The sequence below is a fragment of the Akebia trifoliata genome, chromosome 6, assembly GCF_017979445.1.
Source record: "Akebia trifoliata isolate Shusen 1 chromosome 6, ASM1797944v1, whole genome shotgun sequence".
NCBI lineage: Eukaryota > Viridiplantae > Streptophyta > Magnoliopsida > Ranunculales > Lardizabalaceae > Akebia > Akebia trifoliata.
Window position 1 is genome coordinate 18,377,290 of NC_141380.1, and position 14,713 is coordinate 18,392,002.

The 14,713-nt window shown below is 35.6% G+C and overlaps 1 long non-coding RNA gene across 1 annotated transcript; it reads left to right on the plus strand.

Annotated features, from left to right (window-relative positions):
• Positions 1-9,062: 9,062 nt before the first annotated feature.
• LOC147400351 (uncharacterized) lies at positions 9,063-11,110 on the plus strand. The gene is made up of 2 exons (XR_015179019.1): positions 9,063-9,306; positions 10,825-11,110. It is a non-coding gene; the product is annotated as an uncharacterized LOC147400351 (long non-coding RNA).
• Positions 11,111-14,713: the final 3,603 nt, after the last annotated feature.

The following is a 14,713-nucleotide window of genomic DNA, read 5'->3' on the forward strand; positions in this document are numbered from 1 at the left end:
CCCGGTTTGAATCAAGTGGAGCAGAAACCATGGCAACAACAAAAACCCCAGACAAGACTAAGAGAGATGAGTGAAGCGAAGGTGGAGTCCTAAGTTTGCTAGATATTTATGAATCGAAATGGGTACTTAGGATTTGTGCCAAACTGAAAAGAATTGATTGGGAAGAAATTGCCCAAATGGTTTCTATTCGAAGCCCCTAAAATAAATTCGTTAAAACCCCTAGTCAATGCAAGAACAAGGTAGAATCCATGAAGAAACGATATCGGGTAGAATCGGCAAGTAGTACTCGCATCGCCCAAATTTGAAGAGAAACGAATAACGAAGAAGATGAAGTTGAAAGGAGCATAATTTTTTTTGCGGGGAGGTAAAAAAAATTTAGGAAATTTCATTTCTTTAGCATCTGTTGTAAACTTACATCAGATCTAAACCGCATATCTAAGTTTAATCCGACGGCCTACATGAGTTGTAGAGATATAAGTGAGAATGTTTGTATACGGAATGCCACCCATATATATATAATTCAATAAAAGAAGGGGTTTTTTGTTTTACTCGGTAAAACAAAAATCAATTTTCTTTTAATCCAAAAAAAAATAGTCTTTTTATTTTGTTCATGTAAAAAAATGAAAAATAAAAATAAAAAGAAAAATAAAAAGGGGGTTTTTGTGCCTATTTCAATGTTGGGTCTGATTGATTATTTTTTATGTACATGTTTTGATCTGAATTTTGATGCTATGGATTTTATATCAATGTTTATGTGATATCCATATGTTGTTAATTTGATCTTGCCCACGGGCCCATTCATATAAAAAAATGCCCTAAGCACACCTCACCTTATTTGCACACACCACTAGCACGTTTGATTTATGTTGCATTACACGATTGCATGTCCCTTATAGCCAATGTTGCACTAATGCATGGCTCGGTCTCCTCGTGAGACACGATGTCATTCATGAAAATCACAACTCCAATCACATACTTCTATAGTATATAAAACCGAGGCATCAGTACCATTTAATCAGGTGATCCTGAAAGGTATATCGATAAACCCATACTAGAGCGACCTGCGCCTTTGTCCTATTGTAAATCACAAAGTCATATGTCCCGATTGCCAACATAGTGCTAGTATGTGATCGATCCCCTTTGCGAGACACTAAATCATTTACAAAAACTACAACCCTAGACTTGTACCTATACGGTATATGAAACCAAGTCACCACGTATCGTCTGATTGAGTACGCTCGAGAGGTATATTGGTGTACTTGGGCAAGAGTGGCCAGATAAATTGCACTGCATGTAGTAAACCTAGAGTCTAGGAGCATTACTATAGGTCACGACCCGAATCGATTATGGGTGTTCCTAGGTTGCTCTATTTAATCCAACCAATAGGTAAGTGGGTGAACCGGTCCATACCGTTCAAATTGAACCCGCATTATCGTTCTGACCCAATTGGTAAAAATATAAAATGTAGTTCGTTGTGAACCAATTAAACTAGTTGGCCCAATTGGCAAATGAATCTACTTGGCCAATACTAGATCGATTGGACTAATTGGTTTTAAGTTTAAAGATTCGACCTAATTCTCGCCAAGAAGATTTGATCATGTGGTCAAATTAATTTATCTAACCAAAGGTTCAACTCTAACTAGGGGTAGGCCTACGACTAACTTTTCTTCCATTTGTGGTCACTATAGACTTATAGTGCATTTGTATTCGAAATTTCCTGTAACACCCCGAATTTTTAATTTGTATCTCGAAGAAAAAATAAATAGTGGAATTTTAAGAAAATCTTGAAAGTGGGATTTAGGGGTAAAATTTTAGGATATTTTTGATCATTTTTAATGGAATCTGACCTCACCATTAGATTCAAAATGATCGAAAAACATAGTTTAGCCTGTAAGCACGCTCAAATGCAAGTCCAAATATAAAAGTTGCAAAATCCTCGATTACCGGGTCGGACCAGGCTAAAACAGTGAATTTTTGTTAAAGGAATAATTTTTAAAATTCGATCATACCATCGGGTTCATAACGAAAAATTATTCAACATAGACTATTTATTTGTCATTTTTGGAGATCAGAAAGTCGAATTATCGCCAAAAACGAAAACGACATCAAGTTTAGGGGTCACCTCAGGCAAAAAATGTAAATTTTTGTTAGAGATAAAATTTGTAGAAATTGACTATACCATTAGATCCGGAACGAAAAATTAGGCGAAATAGAGTATTCATTCGTCAGTTTTGGAGTCTGGATGATCAAGTTATCATCGATCGAAACAATTTACAAAATACCGAATTCGTCCCACATTTTATTTAAATAATAATTTAAAAATTTTTTTATATGTCATCTTCCCCAACGCGTCCATACGGCCGAGACATATAAAAAAACGAATTTTTTTTTTCTTTTTGATCTTCAATCTCAGATCTCTCACAAACGGTTCGTCGTCGACGATCGACGCAGAAGGGAGAAATGTCCGCAGCTACGTTCTCTACAAAACCCACCCAACCTTTCTTTGTTTCACTTTCGATTTTATCCGATATCGTCAAAAATCAGCCGTATTTGGATACGGAAAATTCGAAACTTTGACCTCGGATTTCGTCCGTTTCCGGGTCAAACCGTCTTCCGACGCAGAAGGGAGAAACGTCCGCAGCCTCATTCTCTACATAACCCACCCAAATTCCTTTCGTTTTCTCACCTTTTTCACCCCGTATAGTAAAAAATCAGCCGTATTTTTATACGGATATTTCGTAACTTCAACCTCGATTTTCATCCGTTTCGGGGTCAAATCATCTTTCGCCGTAGAAGGGAGAATAGACGAGCACATCGAGATCTTCAAAACCACCGGGCCGATTTCGAAAATCAACCGCTTCGAAGTTCGGCCCGTCTCGATTTCCGAGCCGTTCGCCTCGATTTCCGCGTACGTGCTTCAATTCCGTCGCCTAGTGATTGTAAGGAACTCTCAATTTCTATTAGTAATCATAGATTGTGAAAATTGCATTTAGGATTTTATTGGAAAAATTTGGATGTATTTCCGAAATATAGAATTCTTTGTTTATTTCAAAATTCACGCCAACAATTGCATGTTTGATATGTTTAATTGTATTTTTAACAAATTATACGTGGGTAGAGTATTATAACGGGTTATTTCCATAAATTGGGTCTTGTGCACTGTTTGGACCCCGTTTTGATATAAAAATTGTATTCTTTTTCAATATTATTGATAGAAATAAATTCTATAGTTGGAAAATGTGATTTAATATTCAATGAACTCATTTTGAGTTGATGAATATCAGAAAATGGATATTTTATTGAAGAGATTGAAAACTGTAAAAAAAAAAAAAAAGGAAAAAGGGTATGAAACGGTAAAATGTCAGAGTCACACCCGAGGGGTGATGTCTGCATTTTACGTTGTTGTGTTGTGTGCAGGTTGGTGAACAGATATCCAGGGATAATATTATTGGTTGCATGTTTATTTCCTTTCTGTTAGCGCGAGGCGCTGTTTACGTTTCCGTTATGTTATTTATTTTAGGCCGGGTGGCCACACTTGCATGGTAGGAAACTGGATATCTATTCTCAACCTTGTATTGTTAATTTCTCTTTTGTTTTCAAATGAAAATAATATATATAAGTAGCTATTTTGTGAGCTGTTAAAGAGTTTGTGAATGCCTGAAGGGATAGTGCATCATATCATCCGGAGTGGTGTACTATCCTGGGATGTACGGTAGGGACCACCAAACTCATACGTGGTATAGGACGCGTATGAGAGTGGAGTCACAACTGGAATCTGGGTTTATTCCTCTCTATCTTTACCAGTGAACTTGTAATGTAAAGGTGGTCGTATACGAATGGTTTGTATATTTGGGAATCACATGTACGCCTGATAGGCATAGACGAAGATGATTAGTCAGTGATCACTAACAATCTATAGTAGTCGAACGTTCTGACACATCGAAAAGAGACCCATTGCTTACGGTCACGTCAAACGGCCAGCCTGAGCCGGATAAATGGTCAACCAAGCGTGGTAAACAACGACCAGCCACAAAATCAGGAACTAAAAGCCCGAGAAGAATTGTAACATCATGTCCCGACTGGGAGCGATCCAATCGTGAATCCCAACTATCTAATTCCAATACTCCACCATTGTGTATTATGTATCTGTTGCTTATTTTGATATATAAGATGAATTGCATGTTTATTGTTTCCATTTGATCAATTAGATTTGTATAAAAAGAGAATGTTATTGTGAATACTGCTGATCGATGTAATGTGAGTTTTAAAATGTTTAGTTGCTCATCCCTGGCTATATGTACCAGTTAATCGTAATTTTCTTTTGTAAAACTTTGTTTATTTTTAAATGATTCAGTATGTTTATTCGTTCATATTAGCAGAGGTTATTGGCAGAAATTGTTGCTTCCTTACTGGGTAACCATTGTTACTCACCCTTTCCTTCTCCATTTTTTTTTAGTTTCAGATCTGAAGCTTGGCGAAACAAGTGTAGAACAAGAGCGAGGATCATCTGGTTGGTCAGATAGACAACCAGAGTCCGTCACCTGGTAAGTATTAGGGCTATACCCTCTAGTGGGGTCAGTTTCTCCAGGTAGTCTTATGGATTCTGTCTTGAGTGTTAGGAATTATGTTAGAGTGAGGAATTTTGTATAATCCTGTATATAATTTTTCTTCTTCCGCACTCTGATCTATCGGACATTATTAGACGTATATAGGCTTCCGCTAGTATTATATTTTGTTTGTTATATGCAGGATTGTATGTCGTTTATCAGGTGCAGGTTGAATCGCCTTGGAATGCTAACATAAACAGAGGAGACCATGCCGAAATTTCGAGGTGCCACCTCGTACCTTGAAATCTGACATGGGGATTTGTGTTAGTATTCGGCGGGGCGCCACAGATGGTATCAGAGCATAGTATTAGATCCGTATGGGATACTGATCTGCTATGTTTTGAAGAATTGGCTGATACCACAGTTATTAGAGCAATAATCATAGAATGTCACTAGGAATTCGGTATCCGAGCTCACTAGTAGTTCCGTATTGGAATTACGAGTTCTTCCGTGTCTAGAAGTCTATAGAGCCTAGTAAGCATAAGATAAGATTTTAGATATGTTCTGTTAGTAATGGAAATGGAGTCCATTACTAAGTTTCAAGCTACGGTAGTAATTCATAGTTACGTAAGAATGGTTTTGACCTTATTCTAATAATTGCCTTAATACGGATGAACATAAGCAAGAGGAGTGGACGAGGTAGAGGCCAAAACGCAACAGAGACAAGATAGGTTTTGGATTAGACCACTGACCTAATAGCACAGCTAATGTCATTAATGAGACAGATGGCTAAGTCTCATATCAAGTTTAGAGAGGAAATATGAATAATACAACTATCACCACCTCGAAGCCAAATGGAAAGAAGGCAATTAGTATTTAATTAGAGACAAATAATTACGAAACTAGCAAATTCATAGGAAAAATAATCATACGTGAGGTGCGATATAATAGACATACCAACTCAATGGATGGAAGAATTTTATAAGAAACAACATATACTACTAAATCCATCGAAAGAAAAATGTTGTGGTATGTTATGAATGTAGCAAATCGGGACATAAATGAAAGCAATATTTGGGTCAACGTCAGTTGATTAAAGATGTGTGGCTTCGAAAGATGCTAGACAAACCAATGTATGAGATAATTACTAAAGTTGATAACGTATTCATGCCATCTCGAACATACAAGACTAGCGATCGGAAGTGAGAGATGGTACAAGACTTACCACAATTGTAAGGTGTACCATTAAATCCAAGAAATGAGGAATCGCTGGACTTATTCTCAAGAGAAATACTATTCAACCTTAGAGACCATTACCACAAGGTCGTGCCTTTGAAGAATGAGAGAATTCCCCAGCCCAAATGATAGGTAAATCCAATAATGTGGTTGTAGAATTTTCAACGATTACGTCCACTAAGATTTGGGGGTTTTTCTGATCCGATTGAGGTCAATGAGTGGATTTTGAAGACCTGAAAGATTTTGAGTACCATGTAATACTCAAGAAATCAATGGGTGAAGGTGATTACATTCCAGTTGAACGATGATGCCAATCATTAGTAACGTTTGAGAGGAATATATTGGGAGATGGATCGCTTGAGTGGGTAGAATTCGAGAGGATATTTGTTAATTGATTTATATTTGAGACTTCTCGAGAAGTCAAACACTAGGAGTTTTTGAGATTAATGCAAGGTAATCTATCAATTATAGAGACTAAGATATAATATTCATTAAGTTGTCACGATATGCGCCCGAGCTTATCCTGACAGATTTGCAGAAGGCTCGTAGATTTTTTGAAGATTATAACCCTACCTAAGGGCCAAGAGGTCAATGATTGAGATTACCAATTAGAGAGATACGATGAATCGAGCTTAAAGGATAAAATGAGAGAAGATAGAGTTACAGACTTCCAGGGGGCAAATTAGTCGACCTTAGACTTCTTTTCCTCCCAGATCAGATCCAGCCAAGAGACCGATGTATTCGAGGCCAATCTCCTCCGGATCAGTGTATCCATAATATAGAACTCCACTATTGAGATATAGAGTTTCCCATCAATGAGTTAAAGAGCAATTGGAACTCCAATGATGCCAACAGGGCCAAAGAAATCAATAAGTCAGGTTCAGAGCCTATAGACCCTAGTCTACCAACTGCCTACTCCACAGAAATCTACGAAGACAAAATCGTTAACATGTACGCGTGTAGGCAGGGGGACACATATTAATTACTCCAACAACTATAAAAGGCTAACTACAACTAATAGTTAATAGGCTAAAGTGGAGATAAGACAAAGAACATCTAAATAACTCATACAGCTACTAGAATAGAACAAGAACTACTGCTTCCTAAGAGACGAGAACCCATAACTCAGACTTATTAGCTTAGTTAGTGCATAGTATCAGTAGGAACCGTAAAGAAAAGTCATAGTAACACTAGTAGATAAGCAGGTGTTTCTTGTATATCCTTCATGTCGAGAGATAATTCCTCAAATATCAACATAGGGAGTCGCGTATCTTTCCTTTCGATTGAAAATGATTTAACTTTGGGAGGCCTAACGACTGAACTATTAGATGAAGCAGTTCTTGCTTTGCGACTTCTTGAATCGATTCTCTTCCTTTAAAAAGATAGATCATCTTTTCCCTTTCATCTTTCTATCATCGGTGTCGGCTCTAACTCTTCTTTTGCCTTCTCATTTCACGATCGCCTTCTAGTAGAGGAATTCATTATTATCGTTCTCGTTAAGTGATCAATTCTTTCTACAGACAAGCGCTCATTTCGAGACTTCGATCGTGGTTGATTTTCACTCCTCGAAACGAAAGCACTATAAGTAAAGATAATGATTCCATAGAAGCAGCGATTACCACCTGCCTGTGCCCACATCCATCATAAAGAGATTTAGTAGAGTATAAGTTAGGAGGTAGATCGATGTAAAATGTGAGAAAGAATAATCTTGTGACAATGTTGCATTAATGATGACTTAATGGAATTGTGAGAAAATAGATGTATGATTTATCCCCTCGAGTAAGATCTTAAATTATAAAGGTTATGACAGAGGTTTTGAGGAAATATCGCAATAAGTAGAAATGTAATATTGAATCGAATATAAAGACAGTGGTGTGTTGCAGTAAGACTATGCATTGGGGAGTAATATTCATAACAATTATGAGTAAAACATAATAGACGATGTAATTAATGAGAGAAGTAAAGATGAAGAATAGAGAAGATGTGAAAAGATTATTGTTGATAAATATTGGTGGGGAAGTGATACAAGGTAAATTGATTATTATCTTAGGATTATACAAATAATGGATTAGTTGGAGTATGGGTTTAAAATAGAGTAATTAATTAATGAATGTATTGGGCTGACAAAATATGGGAGACATAAGTCTACGAGTTATAAATGAGATTAGTTTGGGACTAAGAATAGATAGTAATCGAAAATAAGTAGTATTTATTATACATGTCATGTTAGTGGAATCGGGACAAAGTTTGATAAGTATGATTTCAATTTCGAGGACGAAATTTTTATTAAGGGGGGGAGAATGTAACACCCCGAATTTTTTATTTGTATCTCGAGGAAAAAATAAATAGTGGAATTTTAAGAAAATCTTGAAAGTGGGATTTAGGGGTAAAACTTTAGGATGTTTTTGATTATTTTTAATGGAATCTGACCTCACCATTAGATTCAAAATGATCGAAAAACATAGTTTAGCCTGTAAGCACGCTCAAATGCAAGTCCGAATATAAAAGTTACAAAATCCTCGATTATCGGGTCGGACCAGGCTAAAACAGTGAATTTTTGTTAGAGGAATAATTTTTAAAATTTTATTATACCATCGGATTCATAACGAAAAATTATTCAACATAGACTATTTATTTGTCATTTTTGGAGATCAGAAAGTCGAATTATCGCCAAAAACGAAAACGACATCAAGTTTAGGGGTCACCTCAGGCCAAAAATGTAAATTTTTGTTAGAGATAAAATTTGTAGAAATTGACTATACCATTAGATCCGGAACGAAAAATTAGGCGAAATAGAGTATTCATTCGTCAGTTTTGGAGTCCAGATGATCAAGTTATCATCGATCGAAACAATTTACAAAATACCGAATTCGTCCCACATTTTATTTAAATAATAATTTTAATTTTTTTTTATATGTCATCCTCCCCAACGCGTCCATACGGCCGAGACATATAAAAAAATGAATTTTTTTTTTTATCTTCGATCTTCAATCTCAGATCTCTCACAAACGGCTCGCCGTCGACGATCGACGCAGAAGGGAGAAATGTCCGCAGCTACGTTCTCTACAAAACCCACCCAACCTTTCTTTGTTTCACTTTCGATTTTACCCGATATCGTCAAAAATCAGTCGTATTTGGATACGGAAAATTCGAAACTTTGACCTCGGATTTCGTCCGTTTCCGGGTCAAACCGTCTTCCGATGCAGAAGGGAGAAACGTTCGTAGCCTCATTCTCTACATAACCCACCCAAATTCCTTTCGTTTTCTCACCTTTTTCACCCCGTATAGTCAAAAATTAGCCGTATTTTTATACGGATATTTCGTAACTTCAACCTCGGTTTTCATCCGTTTCGGGGTCAAATCATCTTTCGCCGTAGAAGGGAGAATAGACGAGCACATCGAGATCTTCAAAACCACCGGGCCGATTTCGAAAATCAGCCGCTTCGAAGTTCGGCCCGTCTCGATTTCTGGGCCGTTCGCCTCGATTTCCGCGCACGTGCTTCAATTCCGTCGCCTAGTGATTGTAAGGAACTCTCAATTTCTATTAGTAATCATAGATTGTGAAAATTGCATTTAGGATTTTATTGGAAAAATTTGGATGTATTTCCGAAATATAGAATTCTTTGTTTATTTCAAAATTCACGCCAGCAATTGCATGTTCGATATGTTTAATTGTATTTTTAACAAATTATACGTAGGTAGAGTATTATAACGGGTTATTTCCATAAATTGGGTCTTGTGCACTGTTCGGACCCCGTTTTGATATAAAAATTGTATTCTTTTTCAATATTATTGATAGAAATAAATTCTATAGTTGGAAAATGTGATTTAATATTCAATGAACTCATTTTGAGTTGATGAATATCAGAAAATGGATATTTTATTGAAGAGATTGAAAACTGTAAAAAAAAAAAAAAAAGGAAAAAGGGTATGAAACGGTAAAATGTCAGAGTCACACCCGAGGGGTGATGTCTGCATTTTACGTTGTTGTGTTGTGTACAGGTTGGTGAACAGATATCCAGGGATAATATTATTGGTTGCATGTTTATTTCCTTTCTGTTAGCGCGAGGCGCTGTTTACGTTTCCGTTATGTTATTTATTTTAGGCCGGGTGGCCACACTTGCATGGTAGGAAACTGGATATCTATTCTCAACCTTATATTGTTAATTTCTCTTTTGTTTTCAAATGAAAATAATATATATAAGTAGCTATTTTGTGAGCTGTTAAAGAGTTTGTGAATGCCTGAAGGGATAGTGCATCATATCATCCGGAGTGGTGTACTATCCTGGGATGTACGGTAGGAACCACCAAACTCATACGTGGTATGGGACGCGTATGAGAGTGGAGTCACAACTGGAATCCGGGTTTATTCCTCTCTATCTTTACCAGTGAACTTGTAATGTAAAGGTGGTCGTATACGAATGGTTTGTATATTTGGGAATCACATGTACGCCTGATAGGCATAGACGAAGATGATTAGTCAGTGATCACTAACAATCTATAGTAGTCGAACGTTCTGACACATCGAAAAGAGACCCATTGCTTACGGTCACGTCAAACGGCCAGCCTGAGCCGGATAAATGGTCAACCAAGCGTGGTAAACAACGACCAGCCACAAAATCAGGAACTAAAAGCCCGAGAAGAATTGTAACATCATGTCCCGACTGGGAGCGATCCAATCGTGAATCCCAACTATCTAATTCCAATACTCCACCATTGTGTATTATGTATCTGTTGCTTATTTTGATATATAAGATGAATTGCATGTTTATTGTTTCCATTTGATCAATTAGATTTGTATAAAAAGAGAATGTTATTGTGAATACTGCTGATCGATGTAATGTGAGTTTTAAAATGTTTAGTTGCTCATCCCTGGCTATATGTACCAGTTAATCGTAATTTTCTTTTGTAAAACTTTGTTTATTTTTAAATGATTCAGTATGTTTATTCGTTCATATTAGCAGAGGTTATTGGCAGAAATTGTTGCTTCCTTACTGGGTAACCATTGTTACTCACCCTTTCCTTCTCCATTTTTTTTTAGTTTCAGATCTGAAGCTTGGCGAAACAAGTGTAGAACAAGAGCGAGGATCATCTGGTTGGTCAGATAGACAACCAGAGTCCGTCACCTGGTAAGTATTAGGGCTATACCCCCTAGTGGGGTCAGTTTCTCCCGGTAGTCTTATGGATTCTGTCTTGAGTGTTAGGAATTATGTTAGAGTGAGGAATTTTGTATAATCCTGTATATAATTTTTCTTCTTCCGCACTCTGATCTATCGGACATTATTAGACGTATATAGGCTTCCGCTAGTATTATATTTTGTTTGTTATATGCAGGATTGTATGTCGTTTATCAGGTGCAGGTTGAATCGCCTTGGAATGCTAACATAAACAGAGGAGACCATGCCGAAATTTCGAGGTGCCACCTCGTACCTTGAAATCTGACATGGGGATTTGTGTTAGTGTTCGGCGGGACGCCACATTTCCCACTAGACTTGGGCTAATTTATATCACATTTTAATCATATGGTTAAGAGTCAAACCTTCCGAATTAATGGTTAATCTTGATTTACTTCCAATCAAGTAATAATTTCTCTTAGACGTTCTAAACCACCATTTGTGCCACTTTGGGTCTATCAAAAGAGTCGTCTAGCTAAAGTACCAATCTCAAGTTCAAGTAGTCTACTCTTGCATCACAATATTATGTCTATCCACCAAGAAGGACCTCACCACTTTATAGATAAGCGTCACTGAGTTTCCTTTTAATTTCAGTTCAGTTGCATTAGTGTTTGAGTTCAGTTAATCATTTCAGCTATGTTAAGTCTTTTTAATTTTCGAGTTTTAGCCAAGTTTGTCAGTTTATTTATTTTTTAATTCCAAATAAATAAATAAGTCTTTTGATTATCATGCGTGTAATAACGATTTGAGCATAATATCATACATGAAAAATGATTCAGAACTCACTAATCAAACTTGATAAATATTGAAATTAAATAGTACACTCAAAAAGTACAAATTGGTACTACATTATCATCAAAGGAATATGAGAAAATGATAAACTTACTAAAGAAATTCAGCAGTGTTCTCAAATGGATAGCATCTTGTTGCATTTCATCAGATCTGATTGCACCAAAATAGATCAAAACATAAAGTCAATGGTGATTTTCAAAGTCAAAGTTTACCGATCATGAATGATGCAGTTGAAACCATTAACAAAGATATTAAGACCCACAATAAAGATCCATCATACTGTTCGTTTAAAAGAGAAAGGTTGTCGTTTGTAAAAGAATAAGAGATTTTTTGAAGTTCTAAAAACGTTAAACGAGTCAATGTCAAATACAAATAACTCAATCACACTTACTTTTGTAGAAGATTGAAGCTTACTCCTTCTTAAAAGAAGATCTTACTCGACAGAACAATCAAGATATCGAATTCCTAGAACCTTGACCAAATCAAGTAGTATTTCACGGAAAGAGACCTTCTTTGGTTAAACAATTTTCCTATCTTACAAAGAAAAATATAATCTTCTTTAGCCCTTCGCAGCCTTTAAAATATCAATAGACTCTTCTTTCTAAACCACACTACTCATCCTCAGGAGTGAAATCTTAGTATGAACTATGTTTTGACCTGATCCCAAAAGATAAAAGAAAGATTTGAGGTATGTAGGCAACTTGATAAGTTACTTCATGCCCGATCATGCGAAAAAAATGTATTTTGAAGAAAAGTGTCATCCAAAAAGAAAATCCCCTAATGAAAGGTTTAAAAGAAAATAATGACAAACTAAGGGCATTAAAAAAATCAAAAAAATTAATAGAAAAGAAAAGAATGTCAAACTAGGGGCATTAGAAAAAAAGAGAATCAAAAGAATTGACAGAAAAAAGAGAATATTAGACTATGGGCATTCTAAGAAGTCGAGCCTTATATCTTTTCTTTCTAAACTATGTCCTAAGCCCACCTATTAAATCCTCCTAAATGCTAATTGACTCGGTTAAGGTGCACGGAATCAAGAAGTTGTCAAATTGAATATTCAAGATCATCAAGAAGAAAAGGAAGCCTAATAAGTTGAAAATTCGAAAGGGTGACTTAGGAAAAAGTTAGGGCATAACCATAAAAAAGAAGACTTGCTAGGTTGAAAACCTAAAAGGCGACCCAGGTAAAAATCAAGGCATCCTCAAAAAAAGATAAGCAAAACCTGTTAAGTTGAAAATCTAAAAATGTAACCTAGGTAAAAATTAGAACACGAAAAAAGAAGTGGAAAAATCTTACTAAAAAAAATTCATAAGGAAAATTTTGAGTTGAATATTCAAGATCATCAAGAAAAAGATAGGCCCACTAAATTGAAAATTTTAAAGAGCAATTTAGGCAAAAGTTGGGGCATATCCATAAATAATAAAAAGGACCTGCTAGGTTGAAAATCTGAAAAGGTGACCTAGGCAAAAATTGAGGCATCCTTAGAAAAGGAAAAGCAAAACCTGCTAGGTTAAAAATATAAAAAGGCAACCTAGGCAAAAATTAGGGCACCAAAAAAGGAAACAAAAAATCTCACTGAGAAGAAAAATTTATAAGGAAGTTTACTAAGAAGTATAAAAAATTATTCAAGCTACAATATTCATTTTTAGTCAAAAGCTTACATTCAAAGAAGACAATATTGAAGTTGATAAAACTCGAAAGTCATCTTGAGCATGTTAGATCTTTAAGAGTATGTTTACTTGTCCAAATGTTCGCTAAAGAAAAATGTAGAACCATCGATCGATTTGAAAAGAAAGATTTATTTTAATAATTATCAATATTTTAAGTCCAGCTCAAGCATTTCTCAAAAGAAATTTAAAAGAAAATGATCAAATTCCTTATTGTCACATATGATAATCTTAAGAATTTTGAAAATTTAAATAAATGTCGATTCTTCTATCTGTCATTTATCTGAGCTCATAGTATCGCATCTATATTTTTCAAGAGTAATCCATTCCATCAATTTTGTAGTCAAGTTCTAGTTAGAAGCCAACTTTGAAACTAGAAGCATTTTTGAAAGTCATTGTGATTCCAAAGTTTTGTTCTTAATCACATAATAAAAAATCTTACTCAAAAGTCTAAAAGTCTAGTAGAACCCAATGCTAGTATGAATCCAGATGCATGATAAGCCAATAAAGGTCTGATTTCTCAATCTTTGAACCCGACAATACCGAGGCTCTAATTAATCGAAGTCCAAGAAACGTGGCTATAGTAAGTTCAAGTCCGAAAAACGAAACTCCAACTTTTTGAATCATAGAATTTGAATTCAAGTAGGATTTTAATAAGTTCCTACAAATCCAAGCCCAATAAACATGGCTCCAATAAGTTTGAGTTTAAGAAATAAGACTCTAACTTTTTTAAAAAAGTAGGATTCTAATAAGTTCCTACAAACCCAAGCCCAAAAAGCATGGCTCCAGTAACTTCAAGTTTGACAAATGAGACTCCAACTTTTTTTTAAGTAGGAATTTAATAAGTTCCTACAAACCCAAGTCTGAGAAGCATGGCTCTAGTAAGTTTGAGTTCAAGAAACAAAACTTCAACTTTTTTAAAGTAGAATTCTAATAAATTCCTACAAACCCAAGCCCAAAAAGTGTGGCTCAAGTAAGTTCGAGTTCTAAAAACAAGATTCCAATTTTTAGAAGTAGGATTGTAATAAGTTCCTACAAACCCAAGTCCGAGAAGCATGGCTTAGTAAGTTCGTAGGGTGCCTCGCCAAATGCTAACACAAATCTCCATGTCAAATCTTGAAATTACAGGCTTTGACAATGTATAGACCTAGAAAGGGGTGAATAGGACTACTTAAAAATTCTTCTAAATGTGAACACTTACGTGTGACTGAATTTTTAATGAGTTCGTTCTATTGATACATTCACCAAATCATTCATGGAACAAAATATTTATGCAAGTGATAATCAATCATGATAT